The 25527-nt window shown below is 41.6% G+C and overlaps 1 protein-coding gene across 5 annotated transcripts in view; it reads left to right on the forward strand.

The window, feature by feature from the left end:
• Positions 1-7477: 7477 nt before the first annotated feature.
• The window catches only part of STAU2 (staufen double-stranded RNA binding protein 2), a 165590-nt gene continuing 147540 nt past the window's right edge, over positions 7478-25527 (forward strand). For 2 of the 5 annotated variants that reach the window (XM_048938631.1, XM_048938627.1), the window contains exon 1: positions 8334-8452. The gene's annotated coding sequence lies outside the window, so the exon portion shown is untranslated. Of the gene's footprint in view, positions 7595-8333; positions 8453-8712; positions 8822-18221; positions 20673-25527 lie in introns of those variants that run through there. The other 3 variants (XM_048938628.1, XM_048938629.1, XM_048938630.1) reach the window with 3 other exon arrangements.

Consider the following 25527-nt stretch of genomic DNA (forward strand, 5'->3'; position numbering starts at 1 on the left):
GGGATTAATGAGAGTTTGAAGATCAATTTTGATAGATTTCTGTGATTCTTAGAATATTGGTGGTGACTGATGTTAGCGTAGGAAGGTTTTTTGGAGAGAGCAACAGTGATTGCACTAAGCGGCATGTTTTACATTATGAATCGCTTGAAGAAAGGTGGATGAGGGCAAATGCAGAGGAACTGTGACAATCATGCAGCTGATGGAAAGGCCAGAGTTTTTTCATTTTTGGTCAAGATTAAAAAAAAAAAAAAAAAAAAAAAAAAAAAAAAGTATTGGAAAACTTGTATCAATTTGCCAGAATGTGCTAAATAAAGAAAAAGCACCGCCCCAGTCAAACTCCAACTGAAAGGGTGGATAGCCTTCTCTACAAATGGAGCTAATGGCTTTCTCTATACCTCTACATTAGTTACTCCAGAAATCCTAATGAAGTCTCAGACAAATAGACTTCATACTTTGTCAGACGAGATTCTGAGCTTTTGCAGATGAAAAGTGGATATAATGTGATACTTTACTGTGTGTTTTTGAAAGTCCTTTGTTATCTTCCTTCCTTTATTTAGTCTACAGGAATAGACTAAATTGTATCACTTGTGTTCTTCTTTGTATCCCAGATGTTGCAATGGAATGTTATATAGAAAAGCTTTGAACCTTTTTCTTAAAAACCATGCAAACGCTTCTTTTAATAGTCTTTACACTCATATAGATGTCATGTCTGTTTATATTATCTACATCTGTGCTACTTGGTAATTGTTAAACTCATTTCAGCATTTTGTGAAAGCTAACATTTTAAAGGTTTACTACTTGTACGTGATGTGAATTGGTGTTTTATTTGGAAGGCAAATTTCCTTACATCAGAGACTGTAGAAAGCTTTAGGTTGTACCGAATGATTTCATCTTCCTAAAATTCTGAAGCATAAATTCATGTAAACTTTTTATCCAGTATTGGATGTTCTTGAGTTAAGTATGACAAGAGGTGTTTTGTGCCAGCCAGCCCAGCCTGGAGCGTTGCTGAACCCCTCAGGGTTTAATGTCTCAGGATTCTATATGGAGCAAATCAAACTAAATGAATGGGAAAATTTCTGGTGATCTTGTATAAGCTGTACTGTTTTATGCCAAGAGCTGCCTTGAAATGCACAAGAAAGTCATTATAAAACCTGCCTGATTTTGAGTTGTACGGTTAGGAGTAGTTTGCCACAGTGTGCATTTACTTTTTTTTTTTTTCTTATTTATGAAACACTATTGCTAGATTTAGTCTATGGAAAAGAATCTTGCATCCGGTTTTATGCTAGAACTTGGCTTCTTGTTTTTGATCTCTACAGTAGTTTTATGTCTGGGTAAATGTTAAAGATGCTTTTAATAAATCTTGCTTTGGTCACACATTAATCTGTATTGAGATCAATGTATATCCATCTTGATATGTATGCTATATTTACCATATTTATTTTCAGCTAGTCATTTTCTTTAAAAGTGGTTTTTACATGTTCATTCTTTGTTTTCTTAAAGGTAAAGATAAAAAAGAACTAAAAAGAACTTGAGGAAAAGGAAGTGAGAACTTACCTGTTTAGGTCTTGAAGTTGAAAGTTAAGGGCTGCCTCTCTCCCAGCCTGAATTTCAGTGTTAAGGATATCTTTCGTTTTTATTTTTTCTTTTAATAAATGTATATGTAAAAACAATAATATACCTGGTTTCATAGAGAGTTGTATGCATAGTGAAAAAACTGATTGGAGAATGTTGGGGTGGTGGTCTTCTGTCTGTACAGATGTGGTGCATTATAGATTATGTTTTGTCTTAATGTAACTTTGAAGGATAAAAACATTTTCAAGGTGGGGATGTTTTGCTAAACTCTGAAGGTGAAGTAGACACTGCATTTGTTCAGACTTCCAGAGAAATTGAAAAAATGTGTATCTGTCGTAGGGCACTATACCTATTTAAAAAGTAGATATACTTTGTAAGCATTTTCAATTGCTGTTCATGTAGATTGGTGGTGCTTTGTTAAATACACACAACTCCACAATTTAAGTGGGGTTTATTCTTGCTTAAATTGTCAAATATCACAAGTGGTTAAAAAAAAAAAGAAGTGTGTGTATGTGTGTATATATGTAATGGATGAGAAAGGCCTGGCTCAGCTGAGTGTTGTAAAGCAACACTGTAGAAGAACCATCCAAATAACACATTTTGTGTTGTTTCTTAAAGTATTTTGAAACTCCTCTAGCCCCATATTGCCATTACCCTGACAGCACATAGTTACAAACTGATGGTTTGGTGACAGTGTAGGATAAGCTTCCTATGGATGTGTGGTTTTTAAATTTCCTTAGCAGACATGAAAGACCTTTACTAAGGATAGTAAACTTAATTTTGACAAGATTAGAAAGTCATGCTAAGGAATGCTCTGAAGTCCGACAGACTTCATCTAACAAATAATTCTTATTTTCAAAATACATTGTTATGATATTCTCTGATGTCCTATGGAAAAGTTCCAATGCTAGTTGCTGTGACATGCACAATATTTGGCAAACTACTTGCATGGTAAACTCATCTAAAAATGGCTACTTGGTATGTGGAATTGGGTAGTTAAATCACATTTAACATATGTAAAAATGCATAGGTTCTGTATTTCTAATTGATGTAATGCTATTTAGTAATGAAAAATGAAAGGCATAAGTCACAGAATCAGTAATTCTGTTAAAACAGGATATCATTTGAGTTGCAGTGCTGCCAGTTGTCCTTTTTTAGTGCTTCCATTCAAGAGTTCACTGTAAACTTATGAGTATACGTAGCCAATAACTTTGCTTTACTGTCCTATTGATTGTGATAAAGCTCGTGTATCATTACTGATCTCTGTTTACAACACTTGTAACTTTTGATTATTTTTTTTTTCTGGGAGGATAAAGAAGCTTTTTTCCTCTATGAAAACTCCACATAATGTTGTGTATAGAGGATTTCTTTTTCTTATAGTGTGAAGTCATGTATGACTAAGATAGTCCTTGTTCCAAGAAAACAGTCATTTAGAGTCTTACTCATTTGACATAGCTTTGAATTACTGTATAATTTTATAACCTTGCCCAATTGCCTTACATCTTTTTTCTTCTTTTTCCAGAAGACTTTTTCTTTTCTTTTTGGTTTAATGTCACTGGAAAATATAATTCCTTTTCAACTTGTTGTAGGTTGTATTCAATGTCCTGCAATAAAAGGAGTATTTTAAGAAGGCTAGGCTTTGTTAGTTTTATAATCCATACCACAGCAAGGTAGTTAAGATTGCTAATGTAGTTCACAGTGTGCTTTTTATTAGTTTACCTTGCATAGCTGCATTGAAAAACAAACACGCTGTGCATTATGGAAAGCACCTTTCTACTGATTTGCTTATGTTCAGCCTGGTTGTGATCTCTTAAATACACTGCAGGTCAACTTATTGCAGTACAAAAACATATTTGGCTATGAGTAAAATATTTAATTTTGATGTGCAACACTGTCCTGAACTGAAAGATTTTAAAAGCTCAAATTCCTCCTTCTTTTTGGTGACTTTGTCTACTGAAGTCTTTGATTTGAGAAATGTAGCAGGTATGGTTATGGTTAGGTGCACCCTCTCACCAGCATGGCCAGTGTTCTTAGTATGGACCCTGGTGAGCAGACAGAGCTCTGCTCTTGGGAGTGTGTCTTCGTATGTGTTTGAAGTGTGCTGCTGTGATCTGTCTGCAGTGAGGCAATAATTAGAAACCAAAGCACTGCCAGATGGGTGCGATGCTTTCTTGCAACACCATCAGTGAAAACAGCACCACGTCTGGACTTGTTCAAAGGCCTCTTTACATAGTCAGAATGCTATCAGTAAAGGGAAGGGGAAAAAAAATCTTGTAAACAGCAATTTATTTTTTAATTACAGAATCTATTGCTGCTTTGGCTTGTGATTACACTTCAGCTTTCCCATACTTTTCTCATGAGTAAAAGCAACATAATAAGTAACAAACCCTCCTAATTCAGAAGCAGATACACTATGATCTCTAGGTTAGTAATTCTTGTATTATTGTCAGTAATTCATCAAGATGTAGTTACAGCTGTCTTCGCTGCCTGCAGTCAGGAGATTTGAGGCACTGATTAACCTGAATTAGCTTTTTCTTTTCCTTCTAAAACATTGTGGTCTGTGTTTCAGAGAGATAATCCAAAGCTAGTTTTTTGCAAATGTGAGGAAAACATTAGAAATATATGAAAAGTTTTCTGTGTTCAGTGTAGATGGTAAACTTGTGTGCAGTAACTGAATACACACACACAAGTTCATACAGTTACCCTGCCTAATGACTAGATGTGCATGAATATGCATAACATTCTCTCCAGTTATAAGAAGGTGGGATGACTGTACATGAAGTTCTTAAAATTCCTTGTGTAGAAAATAAATTAGGAAGATGTGTGATGATGCAAATAGCTGACACAAAGCCAGTCATGTCTTTATAACCCAAAACAAATTAAATGTGTAAATTCAAAGTAGAGGTTTAGGCCTGGCTTTATTGCAGTTTTGGATAAATGAGCTAGAATAATTAATACTGCTAGAATAATTAATACTGCGTAGTTTTCTTAATGTATGAGTGCAATTATTACTATGTAGTATAAAATAATTTGCCAGTATAATTTCTTAATTTTCACTAGCATTGTTAAAAGGGAAGGCATTTTTTTAGGCAGGGCTTGATTATTTCCAGCATGGCTGTATGAGTACAACGTGAACAAATAATTTCAGGGAAATGCAATTTTACCTGCAAAGCAATCTGGATTTGGGTCAGTGGCCAACTAATGAAGAACTGCCTATCATACCTTCATGTAGAGAAAACTAGATGCAAGCTGGTGGTTGCAAAGTCAGTATGTCATTTTGTTTGGATTCACTTTGGTCGTGTGTTCTTGAACAATGATATTTTTGAAAGAATGGAGGACCTCAGACTTGTGCAATTAACTGGAAGCGATGAAGAGCATTGAATATATGATGACAAGCACAAGTTCTAATTCATTTCAATTCTGGAAATGATTGTGTGATTCATCTGCTGTAGGGAACTCAGATTTTAGATGTGAATCATGAGAGATGATGTGTGAGTGGTTAAAAGTTTGCTGCTCCCAAGTTCACCAGAAGAACAGTTTCCGTTAGCTGAGAAAGCTCTGTGTTGTATTTGTAAATTATTCAGTTGTATCGTGGTTTGTTCATGTCTGTCATTCTGTGTCCTGCACCAGGTAATGATGGTTTTAGGCACCTGTGTAACACATTGTTCATGAATGTACATTTTAAAAGTAGGGCTAAAAATGAACATTTTATCAACGCCTGAAAAGGTATGCAAGGGGGGCTGTAAAATTTCCATCCTCAAATGTTTTCAGAGCTAAACTGAATAACCTGAATAACCTGCTGGATTCAAAGCTACATCCAACTTTAACATCGACCCTACTTTGAAGGAGTTGAGAGGCTGTAGAGCAGATGACATCCAGAGCTCTCTTCCAACCAGTTCTACTGCTCTAATGTATAGGTTGAAAGCATGCACCTGCTTCTGTGGTTCTGTCCACTTCTTGTTAAATACATCACTGTGTGGTGGGTTTTTTGGAGGACATCATGGGATCTGTTGAGGAATAAAAACACATTTGTTGATGACAAAATGTTGGGCAAGTCACAGCACTCTCATTGTGTACATATGAAGAAGAGTGGCTATGTATGAACCATGCACCTCTTACTGTCAAAAATTAAGATTTTTTTTTTAATGATAAGTTGTTCTTACTGGGAGGTACTGACTGGCTTTTATCCTGTATCTTACAGTAGAAAGAAAGAAGTCATAAAGGTAGACAAAACTTAAATAATGACTCATGGTAAGTTTTTGGATAAAACGTTTTTGTTTTTTTATTTGAATTCAGTTTTCTTTCAGATGCACAGCATTTTTTGGCACAGTGTATTATATTAAGATATGAGATTCGTCTGAGTTTGTTTAAAAAAATTCAACATACGTTTTTAAACTAAGTTTTTACCTGTTTGACACTATCATGCAAATGTTGAATATCAGTAGCACAGACTGGAGATACTAGGAGCTTGTTGGAAACACAGTGACTGCTGAAAGCTCAGGTTCAGTACTTTGTGGTACAGTAGTGTTCTTCAAGCTAACAGTCAGTTAAAATTGCCATAAGTAAAGGCAAACAAACGTTTATAGAATCTGTCATGATCCAGCTTCTAAATTATCTTTGTGCAAAAGCTTTTGTAGTAGCCTCACAGAAAGTATTTGCATTATTTCCCATTAGTATATTATAGCAGAAGAGTACGTAAGGAATTACATCCTACTGTATTCTTGACCTCAATTCTTACATGGAATACAAGGTAAGGAATGCCAGAAAACTAAACAACGGAAGAATGAGAAGGGAAGGAGATGAAAAGCTACCCCAGCTGAATCAAGGGTGTGTATAAAGCTGTCTTAGCAAATGCTGCATTCCCGAAAGTGTATTTAAACAAATTATGTCATAGTAGTGTTCTGTAAATGTGAATAAAACCTCACTGTCACCTAGATACTCATAACACCATCTTGTCACTAAGCATCAGTATGTGTATTCGATGTATAAATTGTTTCTAATATACAGATGTATACACTGTGTCTGGGGCTGCATTGTTAGGGTGCAATTATACCCCCAGCAACTGGTTGGGCTCCATCTATCATCATGCCACACCAATTCCCTGCTTGGTTTCATGACGATGTTTTAAAATAGTTCCATGGAATAGCATAGATGCTGAAAGAAATGCAAATTTCAGCTTTGTTCTGATCATGAGCAAGTATCTATTGGTTTCAAAAATTGTATTTGATGCATCTGATGTTCCAAGATAGTCAGAAATTAATTTCACCTGTGCCTCAGTACTTTCATTTTTCTATCTACTGTTAATTTAAAGAAAGGCTTCATTGCTGAGAAATGGTTCAGCCTAAATCTGGCATTACGAAGTGCTTTCCATTTTGTTTTTCCTGCCCAGCCCTGTATTGCGTAAGTGACAAGCAAAGCCCTGAAAGGTGGCACTAGGGACGATGGTTTGGTAATAGAACCGTACGACTGCTGTTAGGCGGAAGCCCTTGAAAAGCTGCAGTGTTGATAACCTGGAGGGGTTTGCAGCCTCCCTGGGCAGCTGCTCGCTGGGAAGCCGATGTTTTGTCACTGCTGCTGCTTGGAGCCTCTGGGCCTGTGGTCACTGCTCCACGAGGGCAATACATAACAGCTGCAGCAGCTGCACTCCTCTTCACCGTGTGTGTTGCTGGAAGGAGCCGTGGTTCGATCGGACACCACGTAATCCGCACGGATTGAGATGCTGACATCAGTCGTGTTAATGACATTCAGCCTTCCTCTCACCACTCCTGCCTGGGAGAGGCGAGCAGCCTGAAAGCAGGGCTGTTAGGCGCCCGGAGGCAGAGCGAGATGAATAAAACCGAATTACAAAAGCGGTTCTCGTCTCGCCCCGTATCTTTTCGCGGCGTTCGTTCTCCCGGCCGCGCACGTAGGTCTGCCTGCATGCCCTAGCGAGCAGGCAGCAGCTCCCGGTGCGGCATCGGCATGGGCCGGGCTGTCGGTAGGGGGCGGGTCACGGCCGGGGGAAAACGGGAGGAAAGGAAAGGTAAAGCGCTGCGGGGCTGCTCTCGGACGGGGTAAAAGCTAGCAGCTCGGCGTGTGACAGCTGCCGCTCAGACGGACGATAACGCAGCTGGAGTAAAAGCTGATTCTTCCCGGCGGGGGGGGGGGGGGGGGGTTCTCTAGTGCGAAACTGAAAGAACCGTGAAGTTAAAAGGACGGCGGGCGCAGCAGGGCGAGTGACGGAGCTACAGCGGCTCATCCATCCGCCCGCTGCGAACTTGCGGGTGCCGCGTTCTCTGCTTACGCCGCTCTCGTACGGCCGCCTCGTTAGGAGCCGGCCCGGCCGCAGCACGCGTGAATAGCGGAGCTCCTCGCTCGGTGCCGCGGCCGCCGACGAGTTAGTAGCCGGGCCCGCTGGGGCTTCGTGTCCGCACGGCGCCGGCAGCGTCCGGTCCGCTCCGTTTCGTCCCTACCCGGGGGCGCCGCGGAGGGCCCGACGTAACCGGCCTCAGCGGCGCTGCAGGAAGGGGGGCGGCGGGCAGGCGGCCCCGGCGCCCGCGGTATGGCTGCCGCTAGAGGCGCTGCGCGGCCTCGCCGGGCCGGGAAGGGATGCGGACGGGGCCATTCGTGCTGCGGGAGCGGGGGGGAGCGAGGCTCCGGAGCTGCGCCGGGAACCCGCCGCGGGCGCCCGGGGCCGGAGGGGGGATGGCGGGGCGGCGGGCGAGGCCGACGGCGGGCGCGGGGCGGAGGGCGGCGGGACGGCGGTGCGGCGGGGCCGCGGCGGGAGCACCGGGGGGGGGCGGAGTGGTTGTGGCCGGCGGCGGCCGCCGCGGCGGCGGGGTCAGTTCTCTTTAGTGTTTGCCGATGTTGGAGGCGGCTCCGAAGCGTCCCCGGGAAGCAGGTAACGGGGCCCGCCGGGCGGCCCCGCGCCTCTCCGCAGTGAGAGTAGGGCGGGCGCGGGACGGGGGAACCGAGCCTCGGCCGGAGGGGAGGGGGTTGCCGCAGCCATGATGTCCGGGTTCTGGTCCCGCTTCTCCTCCTCCCCGCTGTCTCCCCTCCCGCCGGCGCGGCGGGGCCCCGGGCAGGACTCCGCCGACCCCCGGGCGCCCTCCTCCCGAGGCACCGCTGCGCCACGGCTGGATGGAGGAGGAGGGCGGCGGAGGCGGCACCGACTCCGCCATCCGCCCCGCGGCCCTTGCCGCCGCCACCTCCTCCTCCTCCTCCCTCGGGCGCCGGAGCCGGGCAGCGGACGGCCGCCGCGGGCACGCAGGTGGGTGACCCGCTGCAGCCCCTGGTCCGGCGCGGCCCTGGTTTTGGGGCCGGGCGTTTGGGCTCGGCTCGGCGGGGCTGCGGGCCGGGCCTGCCCGGAGCTGCGCGGGGAGCCGGTGTGGGCTGAAGCGGTCTCGCTCACCTTGGCCTGCCGTCCCCTCGCCGGCCCGGTGTGCTCGCTCCGCACGGCGGGTTCGGAAATTCCTCGTACAGCAGCGTTCGGGCTTCTGCACCTCGCCCATCCATTTGCGTTACGTCCATTGCCTTCGCTTCGTTCACCGTGCTCCTCGCCTGAACTTGGGACAGGGTGCTAAACTTTGCCAGCAGGACTGCGCTGTCGCGCTCCCAAAATGGATGTCAGTGTTCCTTCCATGAGGCGGCTGGCAGAGGAGCGGATCCCGGGGCTCAGCGGGCTCGAAGGCTGCGGGGCTGTGTTTGAGGTGGGGTGGAAGGAGAGGGATACGTTTTGCAGCAGGCCGAGGCCCTCCCCGGCCTTCAGGTCTGTGAGCAGAGAAGGCTCATCCTGAGTGCGGTGGGGTCTGAATGGGGCCACTGGGTGTGGACCTGCAGCTCATGGTGCTGCCTGCCCAGCCCACGGTGTCTAAGCAGCACCTTTCCTTGGCAGTGCACCCACCCAGCTCTGCCCTGTGGCAGGCAAGCTGTGCCTCTGCCTGCTGAGGAGTGTCCCCTGCGCAATTACTGTAGTACCAAATAAAGTTTGTTGCACCGAAGAGTGGGTGGAACATCCCTACTGCTTCTCCTTACTGAGCCTCAGTGATTACTGAGGAAATGTGTGTGGATTGCTGCAGGGCACAAGTAAAGCTATGGCTCCGGTGTGGCTAGGTGGGGTTGCACTGCACTCATGTGATTGAATGCAGGTGGCTCTGTGTCTCAGTGACATTACTGCTGCCCAGGAGTAAAGCCTGAGATGTACAGTAACTCCAGGTTGGGAATATTTCCTAAACATTGGGAGATTCCACACAGGCTTTGTTGTGACACTGCTGCCTGTAAACGGTGCCAGGTCTGACAGTTCCCTGAATGAAGGCTTTCTGACATCCAGCAGCGCTATGTGATTCCCAGCACCGACTTCCAATAATGGATCCTCCAGTTTGCCCTAGAAAAACTCCCGGAGAGGGAAATGCCAGCTCTCACTGTGCTCACTCAGATTCCAGGTGCTGGGAGCTGGAGTGAAGCTGCTGTTTGGTTGTGGTTTGTGAGGGAGAGTGCAATTCAGGTTTTCCTTGCTTTAAGGAACTTTGGTGATATTTGGCTTTGGCAGAGGCCATTCAGTTTGGGTTCTGGTCAGGCTGTGACTTGGGGACTTCATGGAGTTCTAATTCCCAGCTTCAGCTACCTCTTCCCTCAAGAGTAATGTCCAAGTAATATCACATTTGAATAATCTTCAGACCTGAGCTGTGAAAGTGGTTTGCAAAAGAGCTCCCTGATTTTACATGTAGCAAAACTTTGTCAGAGCTGTTTCAATGACTTGACCAAGTTTAAAGAGGCAATTAACTCAATCAGCTCCTTCCTTGGAGGCAAATATGAGGGCTGAGTCTCCCGCAGAAGTTTACAAACACAGCTCCTCCACCATCCTGGTGCATGTTGGTGGAGCTGGGTGTACTGGGGTTGTGAAGTGCCACGGAATGACCTTGGAATGGTGTTGCAGAGCAGATCAGCAGTTGCAGCCCTGTTCCTCCAGCCTCTGGGAGGGCTGCACCTGTCATGCTCTGTCTCTTCGCTTTGACCTGCCTGGAGCACGTGGCTATTGATCTGCTAGTCCTCGAAAAGAAGAGAAGCACTTGGATTGATTGTGTCTGGTCCTTCAAAATGCATCCTATTACACTACTGTGCAGCAGAGGAAGCAGATCTTATAAGGTGTGCATATGCAGTGCTACTTTTGTTGTGTGTTTACTTCATGCATACATATGACACCTGCATAGATTTCATCCATTGGAGAGCTGAATATCTGCTTCTTCACACCATATAGGTATGGTGGGGAAGGACCTAACCTGTGATCTGTAGCATAACTCTAAGAAGATAACTTCAGTTAATAAGCTGCCAAAGCTTCACTTTTCCTTCCTTGGCCATATCGGTCTCCTATCAGCAGCAGCATCAAGGAGCTCCCTCAGATAGGCCTGCCTTTACCTGAACCAATTATGTTATGTTTCTCATCTTTGGATTACCCCCACAGCCTGTATTTCTCACAGTGGTGCCTGATTTTTCTCTGTCTTCCCCAAAGAGGAAGAGAAATTAAGGAGGAGGATGCTTTCCTTTAGCACCTATGGGTTCTGTTGCTGGAGTCTGTGCAGGACAGCCCTTCAGGTGCTCATGCTTTCTGCTGGACTGACCATGTTAGCATCATACCCACGTGAAGATCAGGGTTGTGAGAGCCCATGCTGTGGTCCTGACCTGAACACCCCTCCTTTCCTGCTTGCTGTTCATTGCCTGCTGCTGCAGTACTAACAAGTTCAGGGGTTCTGTTTGGTACGGGGTGTATGAGGTATGAGGTGGGGGTGCTGAGAAGCAGGCAGGGAAGAGAATGAGGTGCACATCTCTGTGCAGGGAGGAGAGATCTGTGATGGTGTAAATGTGAGGAGAGCAGAGCTGGTTGGAGCATGAGGCAAACCTTGGAAAGAGGAGAAGTGGAACCTGTGCATAACAACTAATATATAATAAGAGCCAAGTGCCCTGCTCTTAGTGCTCATGTCTGCTCATTGTCAGGGAACAGTCACCATCACATTATCCAAAGTGTGTTTGTGTTAGAAGAGCAAGAGTTCAGTTAAAACCCGAGAAGCAGTTTGCCGTGCCTTGGTCTGGAAACTATACAGAATAGAAAAACTTGTCACAGGTTCTCATCTGAAAGTGCCTTTTGAAAACCTATCTCTGGTGGTGTAAGACTGAAGTCACACGTGTGTCTGTAGCTTGCAAAATTGGTTCATACTGTGTCTTGACAGCCAACGTTCTGTTTTTAAGCTGGTGGTAGTTGGAGTGTTTCCTGGTAGTGAAAACTGTGCTCCAGTGCTAATAGTGTCCTGACCTGTGTCATACCTCTTATTTTTGGTTTATTCAAGTATGCTGCTGTATAGTATGTGACTGATATATAACAAATTTATTGATACTTTATCTAATAAAATCAGACGATTATTTCTTTTTCCTAGTAAATAACTTCTTTCATATAAGGTGTTTAATTTTATAGTTCTCTATTCCTATGATCTTCTAATTTAGTCACTGCTGAAATGATAGTGGGGGATTTTTTTTAGACTAATTAGAAGTCAGCATTTGGGCACAGATTTCAGATGGTGTTTGAGAGAGATCATGGTAATAGCCAGTGGCTGAGTCATACAGCTTATACACTGGGTTGTCTTGCTATCCTTAGATTCTGGAAAAAGGCAGCTTGCTAAGATGTTGACCATAGTACCACACACTCAAAGGATGTATTTACAATCTCTTGAAAATCTCCAAAGGATTGCACTGACGTTGGTTGTGCTTACAGTTTCTCTGCCTGCCAGCTTTGAGGAACAGGGAACTAGTGCTTTTTGCCTCCTGGCTGCAGGAAACGTTTTTGAGGGTAGGAAACTGGGTTGTTCAGGGCAGCTTCTTGCAGCGCGAATGGTCCTCTGTGGGAACAAGAAGACTTCTAGGAAAGTCAAGAAACCTCATTTTTACTGTTACTGCTATTCCTAGTTTTTCTTTTTCTGTTTCTGTTTCTCTTCTCTTCTCTTCTCTTCTCTTCTCTTCTCTTCTCTTCTCTTCTCTTCTCTTCTCTTCTCTTCTCTTCTCTTCTCTTCTCTTCTCTTCTCTTCTCTTCTCTTCTCTTCTCTTCTCTTCTCTGTTATATGTTTGTTGTTTCCAGTTTCTTGTACAATAAACCCAATTAAGAGAAGTGGTGTTTGACAATATGAGGAAGTGTCAATATACCAGACACGGAGATTGATTTCTGTCATTGAAGTTATTCAAAAGTAATCGTTTATCTCACTTTTTGGAGAAGAGAACTTTTTCTGTGTCATCCAGACGACACATCCATACAACTGAAATGTTTTGAAGTGAGTGAATCATCATACACTGTTCCCAAGGTGAAACTGCAGAGTTGGTACAAAGAGGCGTTGGGTCAATTTGTAGCACACGCAGTTGTACTGAGACGAACAAAGAACTGTTTGTGGGGCATCTGGCTGTGTTATTAGACAGGATAAAAACAAAAAGTGGTCTAAATGTTCCTGTTAGAAATTCACCACTTTTTCCCCGCTTTTGATCCTCCTTCAGTCCTGCATACTAGCTTGCAGGGCTCTTTCCTTTTCAGAATGTGGTAAACATTTCTTCTTTTGGTTTCAGTCTTATGTTTCTAATAGTACTAAACCAGCCTGCTTTGAGCTGTCTGCCATCTGTGGTGGCAGCGTTTTTCACATGGACATTGCCAGTGTTGTATTGTGCTTAAGAGAAGAGTATACCTTCAGGATGTATTCTTTTTGCAACTGGTGAGAAGCTGGGAATCTTGATGAATAGAAAAAATGACTACAGAGTGGTTTTCATGAAAATCCTTCTGTCTGTAACTCAGTCCAGCACGCTTACAGGTCTTGTATGAAATAGGCAAACTCTCTGCTTCTGTTCTGCAATTAAGGATGTCTGTCCATCATGAAAGGGGCTGAAAAGTTGTCCTGGATTAGGAGGCAGGTAAAACCCACTCTGCTTTCCGAATACTATTTCTTAACTCTGTTAGATGAATCCATAAGGTTAGATGTGGGATTTGACCTTTTCAGAAAGGGAGAACAGCCCACATTGTCTTTTCTTCACTCTTTTAACTGGGTGGTCTTCATCAATTAGGCAAAGCATTGAGCAACTGAAAAAATCATTGAAGATAGTAAGACCAGATCCCATTTCTAGGTACTGATGAGGCTGTTATTCATGAGCATGTTCTGAATGTGGACTTGAAGCCAGCCTTAGGTTCCATTAATTCATCAGTTTTCTCCAGCTATTGTATTATAAGACTGTGAACTCACTGCAGTATGTGCTTTGGAGGCCCTTTTACAAATGACCATTACATTAAACAGTAGCTTTCTTTGCTATTGTTGCAAACGATAGCAAAGGGCAATGAAACTGGTGAAGGTTCTCGTCTTACCAGATGTGGCTGAGGGAACTGGGATTGCTTAGGCTGCAGAAGAGGAGGCTCAGAGGAGACCTTATCGCTCTCTACAGTGACATGAAAGGAGGTTGTAGCAAGGTGAGGGTCAGCCTCTTCTCCCAGGTAACTAGTGTTAGGACAAGAGGTAATATACTTAAGTTTGCCAGGATGTTCAGGTTGGATATTAGGAAAAAATTCTTGTCAGAAAGAGTGGTGAGGTAGTGGAACAGGCTGCCCAGGGAGGTGGTGGAATTGTTGTTCCTGGAGACATTCAGGAAATGTGTAGGCATAGCACCTGGGGACATGAGTTGGTGGGCATGGTGGTGATGGATTGGATAGATGATCTTAGAGGTTTTTTCCAACCTTTATGATTCTTTGATTCTAAGTCCTGTACAGCTTACATTTGCTTAGACACCTCTGCCACCAGGAGCAGAAGAGATGTATTTGCACTCAAACTAATATAGCTAATGGTCTAGGTCATTCTCAGTTTCCTGATTTCTTCAGTTTTGGCAGCCTAGTTTTTTACTCTAGTTTAGGCATTTTTCTCTTCATTTCACTTCATAAAGACAAGGTAGGGCAGTGCACTGTGGTTGTACTTGTTCAGCCAAGGCAGTTCTAGTTCCAGGACCCATTCCGCTTTATTAATTCAGATGTCTGTGCTGTTAACAACGGATTGCAAACCTCTGCTCCACAGCGTTGAGTCTGCACGTTTACCAGAACTTCTGTTTTTGACACATAACAGCCAAGATGTTGGTTGTCTTTTTGTCAAGGAGCACTCCATCTCTGGTACTCAGGGCCATTCTTGTTGGTTAGTGATAAGACTACATCAGACACATGTGTGTGTCTGTAATAGCATCTAATAGCATGTATTCTCTTGGAGATCTTAGAAAAGTGGGCCCTCCTTCCCTTTTAAAGTGTTCTTTATTTGATTTTTGTTTTGAAGGTGAGGAATAGGACTCTTAGATCAGGAATGGACTGGAACATTGACTCCCTGCAAATTCAGAGCAGTTTTTTCTTTCACTCTGATTTAGAGTAATTCCCAATTCACAGAAATTAACTTTATCCTGCTGGAGTTAATGCCCTGGGAGTCCTGAAAGCACAGTAAGTGGTAAGAAGGAGATTCCTTTAAAGTGAAGCTGAGAGCATGATCCATCTGTCCATTCAGTCATAGACCTGTACTGTTGCTAGCAGTTTTGGCATTCCTCCTATCTGCAAACTTCTTTTTCATTGTTACTCAGTTGCAGGTTCTGTTACCTTTTATTTTGAATCTTTTCACGTTACCACCGAATCAACTTCTAGTCAAAGTTGTCCTTTTATTTTGTCCTTTCTAATTTTATATCTGTGTAAAAGTTCTTAAAAGAATTTAAAATTTTAATTCACTGTTTCTGGTTATGGTTTTTTTTGTTTTTTTTTTCCTGTAATAGTTATGCTTCCAACTTTCTCCAGATTCAGAGTCCAAGTTATTCTGAATCATCAATGATGTGGATTGAGATCTTTTGCTTGCTACTTTGTAATATATCCTACTCCTAATCATTAATATGTAAGCAGTTGGAGGAAAAAGTCTGCTGCTTTTGTCATGCTGATTTTGTGTACTCACAGTGTGCTCATCTTGAACCAAATCTCTTTTCACTAGTCTCTTTTCTGCTGTTTGTTGTTAGTTTAATATCCTCCTCACTGATACAGCTATAGAGATTAACCTTTTGCCATCTTACCAGATGCGTGTTAGACTCTGCTGTGCTGGAATGTGTTTGCTCAGTGTTCAGCAGGTTTTTAATGTTTAGCTTCTGTCTGATCATATAGGCAGAAGTTTTTCTTCAGTGTTTTTTGCCTTTGCTAATTTACATCAGCTGAAAGGATCTGTAAGAATAACACTAGGAGTTTTCCCCCTGCCAGGATTGCCAAAATCTTCTGTAATCTGCACCTTCTTGTAGAGATAAGTATTTTTTGTCACACCACTTAAAAATTCCCCAAGCATGGATTTCTAATAAGGAATCAGCAGGCCATTGCTTTACTCATGCACTGTGCTGAGTTGTTGCTGATGACTTTTTGCATTCTCAGGATACTTAAAGAGTCTGAATTGATGGCTGCTTGTTGCCTGTTAGCTTTGTCCTCTTAGGTTTTCTCTGAGAACCTCCAGGCACATGTCTTTTCCCACCTGGTTTGCTGGAGCTGAGAGTTAGTGTCACCAAGTCACCACTGACTAAGTAGGATCTTTTCACTTCCATTTTTTACACTGTTTTCGTCGCTGAGCCAGGCTTGTGTCATCAGTTTTGCAACAGTGTGTGACCTTGCCCCCAAACTTAGCAACTCTAAACTTTCCTCCAGTTGAAAACAGATCTTCAGCAAGATAACACCTTGGTACAAGATAACACCTAGGTACAGCGTATCTAGTCTCAGTAGTTATTTTGCCTTTATTCATCAACTGGTGAGGGCTGCATGTGAGATAGGAAGAATGCTCTTTCTTTGGACTCTCTGAAGAGCTCCTGATCTGACGAGGTAGGCTGCATCTGTTAGCAGTGTGCCCATTCTGTTCCTTGGCAAACAGGGAAAATTCACCACTTGGGCTGTGAAATGCTCTTTTTGTTTAAATATACTTGTGAGGGTAATTAAAAAAAAAAAAAAAAAAAGGCACACAAACCAAAGTTGTATCAACTTCTTTCAGTAAAGCATAACATCCACTACTTTGTCCACTGAAACATCCTTTTCTGAAGGTCTTGGAACTCTTATGATGGGAGATTGATTATAGAGCGAGGAGGGCTGGTAGGAAGGGACTTAAGAATTTGTGAAAAGGAAGAATTTCTTTTTTTGTGAAGAATTAGGCATGTTTCTACTGCTTCACTAATCTGTGTTATGTGGAATGATCAGTAGTAGCTTGTCGCAGTCAGCCTAGGAAAACCAAAATCATTTTCTGAATGCCATTGATGTGTAATTTCTAGTTAGGGAATATGTTTTTACTCAAGAAGGGATTTTTGCGTCTTTCAGAATAAAGTAGGAGTTGCAGGAATGTTTTGCTTAGAATCATCGTGGAATAAAAGTGTTTTGTAATTTAAACACAATCAAAGCTATTTTGAGATGTTAAGAGTAAAATTACAGGTTGTTGGTACCAAGTGGAGAGAATACAGCTTTTTTTTTTAATAATAATTGAATAAGAAGCTAGAATCTGTGAAGGAGTTCAGCTTAGATGCTGATATCACAAATAAGGAACCAGTTACAAGTTTATGAGCAATTCTGTAGTGGCAGCATGTCAAGTCTGAGTCATGGTTTTTCATTGACTTAATCTCCTTCTGAACTTTTAAGCTGATGATTGATTGTTAAACTAGTGGCTTAAGCTGCCCTTCTTTTTGGCTATTTTTCTTCATGAAAAAGCTTAGTTACTCATTTTTGTTTTACCTAAGGCAATTGTGTTTTATCTGCTCATCATCTGTAGTTAAAAATGGTGTGACATCCTCTGCACACAGTGGCAACCAAGAACCATTTCAGTGTAAACTTGTTTTCAGTCTTGGTGCATTATGTAAATGGTTCACTCGAATGACTCAGAAAATACGAAACAAACAAAAACATACAATAATTCCTCATTTTACTGAAATTCAATTTCTCACGATTTCTGGAGTCACTAAATCTTCATTTCCTTGAGCCTTTCTGACATGTTTTGTATGGATCAGTTCTGGGATAGCTGTGAAAATTCAGCACTTAGAGTCAGTGTTGCAAAGTCTCTTGGTGATTGTCCTACTCCACTGACTGGAACCAGGTGAGGTCATGTTTTGAAGAAGTTACAGGTGTAGCTAAGGAGATGCATGTTTGCAGTTTCCAAGAAGTCACCGGTAGTTTAGATCACTTCCTTACCATGACAGATAAGAGAGTTATGATACTGCTATTGCCTTTTGGATTAGTGGTTGCTCCCAGTCAGAGCAAGCTAATACAGTGAAGAACATAACCCTCTAGTTTTGTGTATCTGATCAGTAAGGTGTCTGTATGCTAGTTTTTGGGATTTATCTCAAACCATGATGAGTTTGGTATGTAGAAGGCCTCTCCGCAAAGAGGGCTTTGGTGATCATCTTGCTGTTTGGTGGGGGGAAGTTTCACATTTTCTTTTCCATAATAATTCAGGGCATCCTGGCTAGGTTAAGCTGGTGGCTGTGTCTGAACCAGTATTTGGGCTGGCTGGTCCAGTCTTTTTATTGGGATAAAGTGTGTGGGAGCGTGCAAACTGGGAACTTGGTGTTGGAAATTTCTGCCTTTTTTTTTTTTTTGACCATTTTCTTTGATTTCTGGACAGCATCAGTGAAACAGGGTGAGTTCATCTTTTTGATGAGTTTATCTTTGAAAGATGGTGGAGATTTGCATGAAAGAGCCTAATCTTTCCCCTTTGTGCTGTGGGTTATGAGCAGGTTGAAGAGTGTTGGAATATTATGCCAGACTCAGTTTTTGATGCAGCAGATTGTCTTTTGTTATCTTTCAGTTTTCCTTTGGCACTGCAATCTTCGAGTTGATAGTCTCATTCATCTCCCTCATCGTTTCACACAGGAGTCTTGTAATTATGCTTCTGAGACTGCCTTAGGCCAAGCTGCTTTCCCCAGGAGATGTTTGCTCTGGTCACAGTGTGCTCTGAGGAATTTCCAGATGTTTGAATTTTTTTGTTTTGTTTCAGACTTCGCTTCGGTGTTCTTTGATATCAGCAACGTTTTCTAAGACTGGCAGTTCTTTTTTCCATCCTGCTTCAAGATACATATTAATGAAGTTTCTCTACTTTAGAACTCTGCTACTTATTTGCCAGTGCAGTTTCCCATTGACCCAGGTGGACCACCAGCATGCACAGGACTGGCGTCTACTTTTAATCATAGGGAAAGAAATGAGCTGTTTGTGTCTCCTGGGGTCACGGTGCTTTGCCGAGTGTTTGTGAGGCACGGTGCTGCCTGTGTTGCTCCTTTCTCAGCATTTTGGCGTCAGCCTTCCAGTTGCTATGGGAGCCAGAGGGATGGTTTGTCTTTCCTCTCCTCACTTTCTGCTGAGATTCTCTCATAGCACGTTTTTAGACTGTGTAATTTGCATGTGCAAATGATAACCAATGTCCTAATCTGTGCACTTTCTTTCATTTGTTAGGAAAAGTCTGGTCTTTGGCAAATGCTTTAGGTGTGGCTCTTCAGTCTGCGGTGCTTCTCACAGGAGTTTATTTGCTTCCATAATTATGTCTGTTAGTTTTAATAAGGTCCATTATCACTTGTTCGTCTAAGACAGGTTTGACAGTAGCCTCTGAGTAGGCTTCAGTTGTCTGTATTTCAACATGCAGTGCAGTTGGAGGTGGAAGTTATCTTGTCCTCAGCCATCACCCAGCTACCCAGAGATAGTGCCTGTTGTTGATCGCCTTGACTGTATTGATTAGTGGTGTAATGCTTCTGTTCAAACACATGCAGTAGTGCCATTTCGTTGCCTTTTTACAGTGAGGTTTTTCTGAACCATCTGCCACGTAAAATGTCAGATGTAGAATTGGTCTTTAGTGAGGACTTTTGCTTTTTTGAAGGTATCCATTTGTGATGTTTTAAGACATCTCAAATGGTGCTTTTAAACTGTGGATGGGCTACTGATTTTCACACTGTATTTCCTTTCACCACATAAACACTTAGCTTATATTTGGAAACCTGAATTACAGCTGTCTTTATTCCTCACCCGAATCCTTTGTATCTTGCTGTACAGCTTTGTCATAAGGTGCAGTTTACTGTTCTGGTGTGAGATGCACCACACATGTGGATGGCCTTACAGATCACACATTTTTTGTCTCGGATACGTTAGTGGTAGTTGCTTAAGCAATTTACTAGTTCAAAAACATTTGATTGTTCCATTATGTATCAGAAAGCAAATAAATATGTATTTCAAGTTGTATGAATCTTATCTCAGTTGCAGGATAAGCCATTTCTGTTCTAGTCCTCTTGCTAATACATGATAATTAATAGCAGTAAAAATCCTCACCTTTGACCTTTTTGTTTACTGAGAATGTCTTAGATTTTAGCCTTTTGATTCCATACTTAGTTACCTTATTTGCCTACTCTGTTTATGTTTGGAAATGTTCTTGTCTTTTCAAAATTAGTAACTAAAAAGAGTTGTTAGAGAAGAATTAAATCAGTGACATGTGAGATATTGATTAACAAGGAGCAGTGGTCTAGGCACTGATTCATGCTTTATGTAGCATCTAGGATCAACATAGCACTGTAGATTAGGAAATCAACATGGTTTCATTGTGAAAGAAATAAACATGCAAGATGAAACAGATTCCAGCATAGTCTTCTCAGTCCTTGTTTTTGGTTTTAATGTGCTTGTTCTGTGTGGCAATTAAAGAAAGGTGTGACTGGTGTTTGAAGAAGTGGCTGAAATTATTAGTGCAGATTTTTCATCTGTTGGACTTCCTTTTTCTTTTTATTCTTCCCCAAAATACTTTTCTGCTTCTCCGGGTTTCAGCCAGCAATGGAACACTCTTCAGAAAACTTCACTGATCATATATAGAAGTTTGCAAAAGATATTCCTCTGCAGATGATAATATCCTGACAGAAATAACTTCTGTGTTTTCTGAAAGTGTGATAGGATTTCATGTCCTGACCTGGCGAAACCCCAGAGATATCTACAGCTGCTCATTCTGCCTGCGTCTGCCCAGCCTTCCAGGATTTGTGTGTGCCACCTTCTGCTGCCCTCAGAAAGCCAAGGAAGCCACTGTTGAGAAAGTACAGCATTTAGTTGTTCCTCTAAGGTGCGGCTTAATGCTGAGCAAGCAAGTGAGCTTTCCTATTGGCCTTGCAGCTCCTTTAAACTCGAGTGTTTGTCTGTAATCTCTGTCCATTCACCTTCTTCATTGTGTACATTTTTATCTTTGATTGTAAATCGTTTTATCGACTTAACTAAAACGAAAACTTTTGATTTATTTCTTATACCTCGTGAAATTAAAATGTTTGTAAGACCTGATTTCACTTACTGTCATATATTACTTACATGTTAGCTAGCTTGTAGCTGTGTCCATGTTTCCACTGAAGTTAAGTTGTCCCATTGTAAGGCATTGTAGGAAAATAATAATAATTAAGAAAAAATGTAGGACAGTGTGAAGAAGCAGAACTTCAGTGTATGATTTGGTAGGGAAGCTAAGCTGATTAGCACTAGTTGAAAGGGCTAATTGCTTGCACCCGTGCCAGGTCATGAGTTTATGGCTCTCTGTGTATGGGCACAGACTCTTCTCTTATCTGTCCCTTGCTTGTGAGCTGGTTCAGTCAGGTAACTTAACAGGGAGCTCTGTGCTGGGGGAAGATTGGACACGGGATTGCCCTCAGCTGTGGCAGCTGAGTGTTAGGTCAGTTGGCTGCTGTCACACTGCCCTTCCTAGGGCAAGAAGCAGCAGATTGATGGAGGAACAAATGCTGAGTGCAAGCAGTATGAGGACTAGCACTGATGGAATCTTCTTTGTACACCCATTTCACCTGTAGTTTCTTAATTTTGTGTGTTTAAAATGTATACACAAAGTAAATTTTATTACTAATTCTAGAGAGCTGTCTGCTCACTGTTGCTTTAACTCATGTTCCTGCTAACCTGTTTCTGTGTGGCTATCACATTATTTGATTTCATGGAACAGAAAAGATTGAATTAACTGCTGCTTGGAAGGTAGTGTGGAGCTGTGTGTGTTCTGTCATCCCCAAATCAGCTGCCAGATACAGCAGTACCACAGTAAAACAAATCAACATGAAGCTTAAGACCTGTGTAATATTTATATATGTGTGTGTGCATATACATATATGGAAGTATATAAGTAGCAGGTATTGCCTACATATATTTGTAAAATGTAAATATTTGTGCATTATATTTTTGCTTTATAGATTATACATTTGTATCAAAATATTTACAGTAAAAGTGAGAAGCAGCACATGGGAGATACATTTCGTTTTTGGCAGTTTTGTATGCTATAGAATGAAATCATATCAGGAGAATAAATGGATTTCATGAATTTTAAGGCTAAACGCAAACCCTCTTTGATTAGGAGTCTATATTAAGAGCTCAGTGACTTGTGAGTTTTTGTAAAAGAGTTCCATCAACAAGCTAATAACTACAGCAGAGATTGGTCTGGAAAACAACATTGAGATGCTGCCCACTTGGACCCTAATCACAGGCTGTTATAATGCTGGTCCTGAGCTTTTCAGTATTTTCATTGTTGTGGATGATAGAATAAATAGCACACTTGTTAAAGTTATAGATGCTACAAAGCAGGGTTGGAGGAGACTGCAGACATTTCAGAACTAGAATTACATTTCATTATGATCCTGAAAAATTGAAACAATTGTCTTTTTTTTTTTATTATTTTTTTTTGGTCTTTTTAAGGGAATTCTAGGAAGACAGGAACAAAGTCTCATTAGTTGCAAAACAGTCAAGCTCACAAATAAAACAGCATGTAACATGCTGAGTAGCAGTTCTGTGGTAAAGGACCTGGAATCATAAAGATGACACTGTTGTGAAAAGCGAGCCCTAATTATAATCTGTATCTGGAAGTACTGAATGTATGAGATACAAGATGTCAGTGTCTGGTTCTCATTGTTAGCTTTTGTAAAACACTGAAGTAAATGCTATGTGCCATTGGTTTCACACTTGTTCACGGAATAGACTATGTACATTTAGTTGCATGACACAGTAGCGTGAGCCTGTGGTTAGCACGCTGCTTATGTGTGTATTTTCACATTCTGCTCAGATGAACTTCAGCCTTCCAATTGCTGTTTGGGTCATTAGCTTCTCCAGCTGTGTTGCTTTTTCCCATGGAAGCTTTTCTTTCAAGTCAAGTTTTTGCTGTTTGCAATGTTCACATTTTGAAAGTACATTTAACCTGAAAACTTTATGCTTGTCTTTCTGCCTCCCTTGCTGTCTTACCTGTATTTTTTCTTTCTTTGCTTATTAGATTAGTTTTACATACTCTAAGAATCTTTTAACCTCAGCATTTCATTTGTATCTTATGTCCCTAATTGAAGGATACAATGTATCCTTGTATGTTCTAGAAAAGCAGAGGAAATGAAAATCATTAGGAAAAACAGAAGTAATTAATAGTGTAATGTGTGTGAAGCTTTTGAGTGTGACGTGGGTTGTGCTCAAAAGAGGACATTCATGGGACATTCATGTTTGTTAAAAATATTCTGAATCTATGAATATAACTAAACTAACATATTCCGGCATACAGAAAAAATAAATGGAATACTTGACAGTGATATTTTCTCTTTAACATCTGAGGGTTTTTTGTTCTGTTTTTTAAAGTGAGAGAAAAATTCATACATAGCTTATACATCATTGAATGAGAAAGGTAATACCGAATTGCCTACGCCTACTGACACCTGTGTCATTGCCTGGATACAAGAGGATTTCAAAAGCTGAGATTAAGAAAAATGCAGTTACAGTGTATTTACATCCCTTTAGGAGTCTGGTGGGGCCTTTCTGGTGTAGCCGTGTAGGATAGATTAAGAGGAAAAGCACTGCTGTATTTCAGAAGGCACCGCAGGCTTTTGGCTCTAACTACAAAACGTGTGGCCTCGTGCCTACGGACTTCAGCTCTGCGTACATATCTGCAATGAGGACTGCAAGGCAACATCATTGCTGTGGTGTTGGCGTGGCAATTGGGGACTTCATAAAGGAACAAAGCTGGCAGTCAGCAGCTGCACAATAAAGAATTCCAACAAAGATCCAAGTGTTTAACTTTGTGCACCACGAAGAAAAACTCCTTTGTGGGCCCTTTGGTGTATCAGCCCCACGGAGGGAGCTGGTTAGCCACTTGAGATGAGATGTGTGCCCTGTTCCGGCCGTACCCGTAATGGCCTGATGAGTTAGCCCTCTTTTATCTGCTGGATTTTTCACAGATATACCTGCAGAAGATTTGCAGTTGTTTTGGTTATGTAACTGGGTTTTTGTCTTTGACAGCTCAGTAGGATCTCCCTGCCTCGAGCCCTACATTTTGGGTTGGCCGTGAGTGGCTCTGTGCTGTGGGTCCAGTGTGTGCTCACTGCTCCTAGAATGCCATGACACTGGTACAGAGGTGGAGATGAGTGGGAACATATAGGTTTTCTCTTACATCACAGTTTGTTTACCTGATAATATGTAAAGGATGTTACAGCTATATGCTCTCTTGTCTCTGTTGCAGTGGGTTTTTAGTACTGGTTACAAGTTAGTGATCTGTGTGTCTCACCTACTGTGGAGTTACACCTTGCAATTACATTGACTGCCTGAGCAGCTCTGTTTATGCAGGTTAATTTACAAAACAGTTAATGGTTTCTTCTACGAGTTCTTCAGCTTTGGACACAAAAGAAAAGTAGTAAAATAAACAAAGCTCCACATCTCTAATAGGTTGTGATGTTATTCTCACTTCCTACATACTTGATGGCAGTACAGAATGTCTTTTTTTCTCTTAAACTTTATTCCCTTTTGTTCTCCATGATCTTATTACCAAACTAATTTTTTATCCTTAATAGAAAAGGATCGGACCTATGATGGAAAATCTATGGTGGCAAATCAGTACATAACAGCTATAAATATATCTCATAAAACAGTTTTTATTTGACTAATGCTATGTTCTGCTTTCTTGAAAAGAAGAATAAGCTCTAAAAATACTGGAAGCCAGAGGGTTACTTGAGAACTGACAGGGCTGAGGTGTTCAGAAGTATCTCATACAGTATCATATGAGTGATCTTTCTTACATTCATGGTTGGAAACTAAAATGCTGTAAATAGTCTAAAGTGTTCCTTAAGCTTTAATTATAATAATGATTTTTCATATTACTTATGTTGATGTCACTTTAAAGATGATGTTTAATAACTGCGGCCTGATTCTGCTGTTATTTACTTTGATACTTACAATTAAGAGACTTTTTGAATTGATTCTGATTCATATAAAATATTTGAAATGAGTATTAAATACATAGTTATATCAAAGAGTTCTATATTCTCAGTCTCAGGTCCCTCTAATAATATTGCTGTATTCTATGACACTTTCTGTTAAGTGACAGTAAAATGTTGGCAGTCTGAATTTAGTCCTTGAGTTTGAACACATGAAGTGGTTGAATGATCTCAGCTAACTGTGCATGTATTTTTAAAGTCTGTCACTGTTAGCATTTTACTTAGGATGTTTATGAAAAGAGCAAATAATTGCACCTCAGCTTCATTTCTAATTATTATGTTTTCCATTTTGGCTTTCCAGAGATTAAAAATCAATGTGTCTTCCCTAAGTAATATAAATAGGCTTCCAATCTGAACATCATCTTCAAAGTACAGTTTCACAGTAATATAATTTTCATTATATAAGTGCAGCTGTGCTGAAGTAGTCCTACTGCACAGTGTATGTAGTGATGTGGCATTTTATTCCAAATAGTGCTTCCTTTTAAGAACTGATATTTGGGTATTTTAAAAAAAGATTTGAGAGGGAAGGGTTCAAAAATATCAATTTAATCACCCAAAAACTTGCACGAAGCCTACTTGTTTCAGTAACATCCTAACTGGGAAGGGTTTTTTTAGGTGTTAAATGGGATTTTTGCTCAGGAATAGAGAATTACCCAGCAAACATAACAAGGAACTGCACAGTGGTGATGCCCCGTGTGA

This window comes from Lagopus muta, chromosome 3 (genome assembly GCF_023343835.1).
Source record: "Lagopus muta isolate bLagMut1 chromosome 3, bLagMut1 primary, whole genome shotgun sequence".
Lineage (NCBI taxonomy): Eukaryota > Metazoa > Chordata > Aves > Galliformes > Phasianidae > Lagopus > Lagopus muta.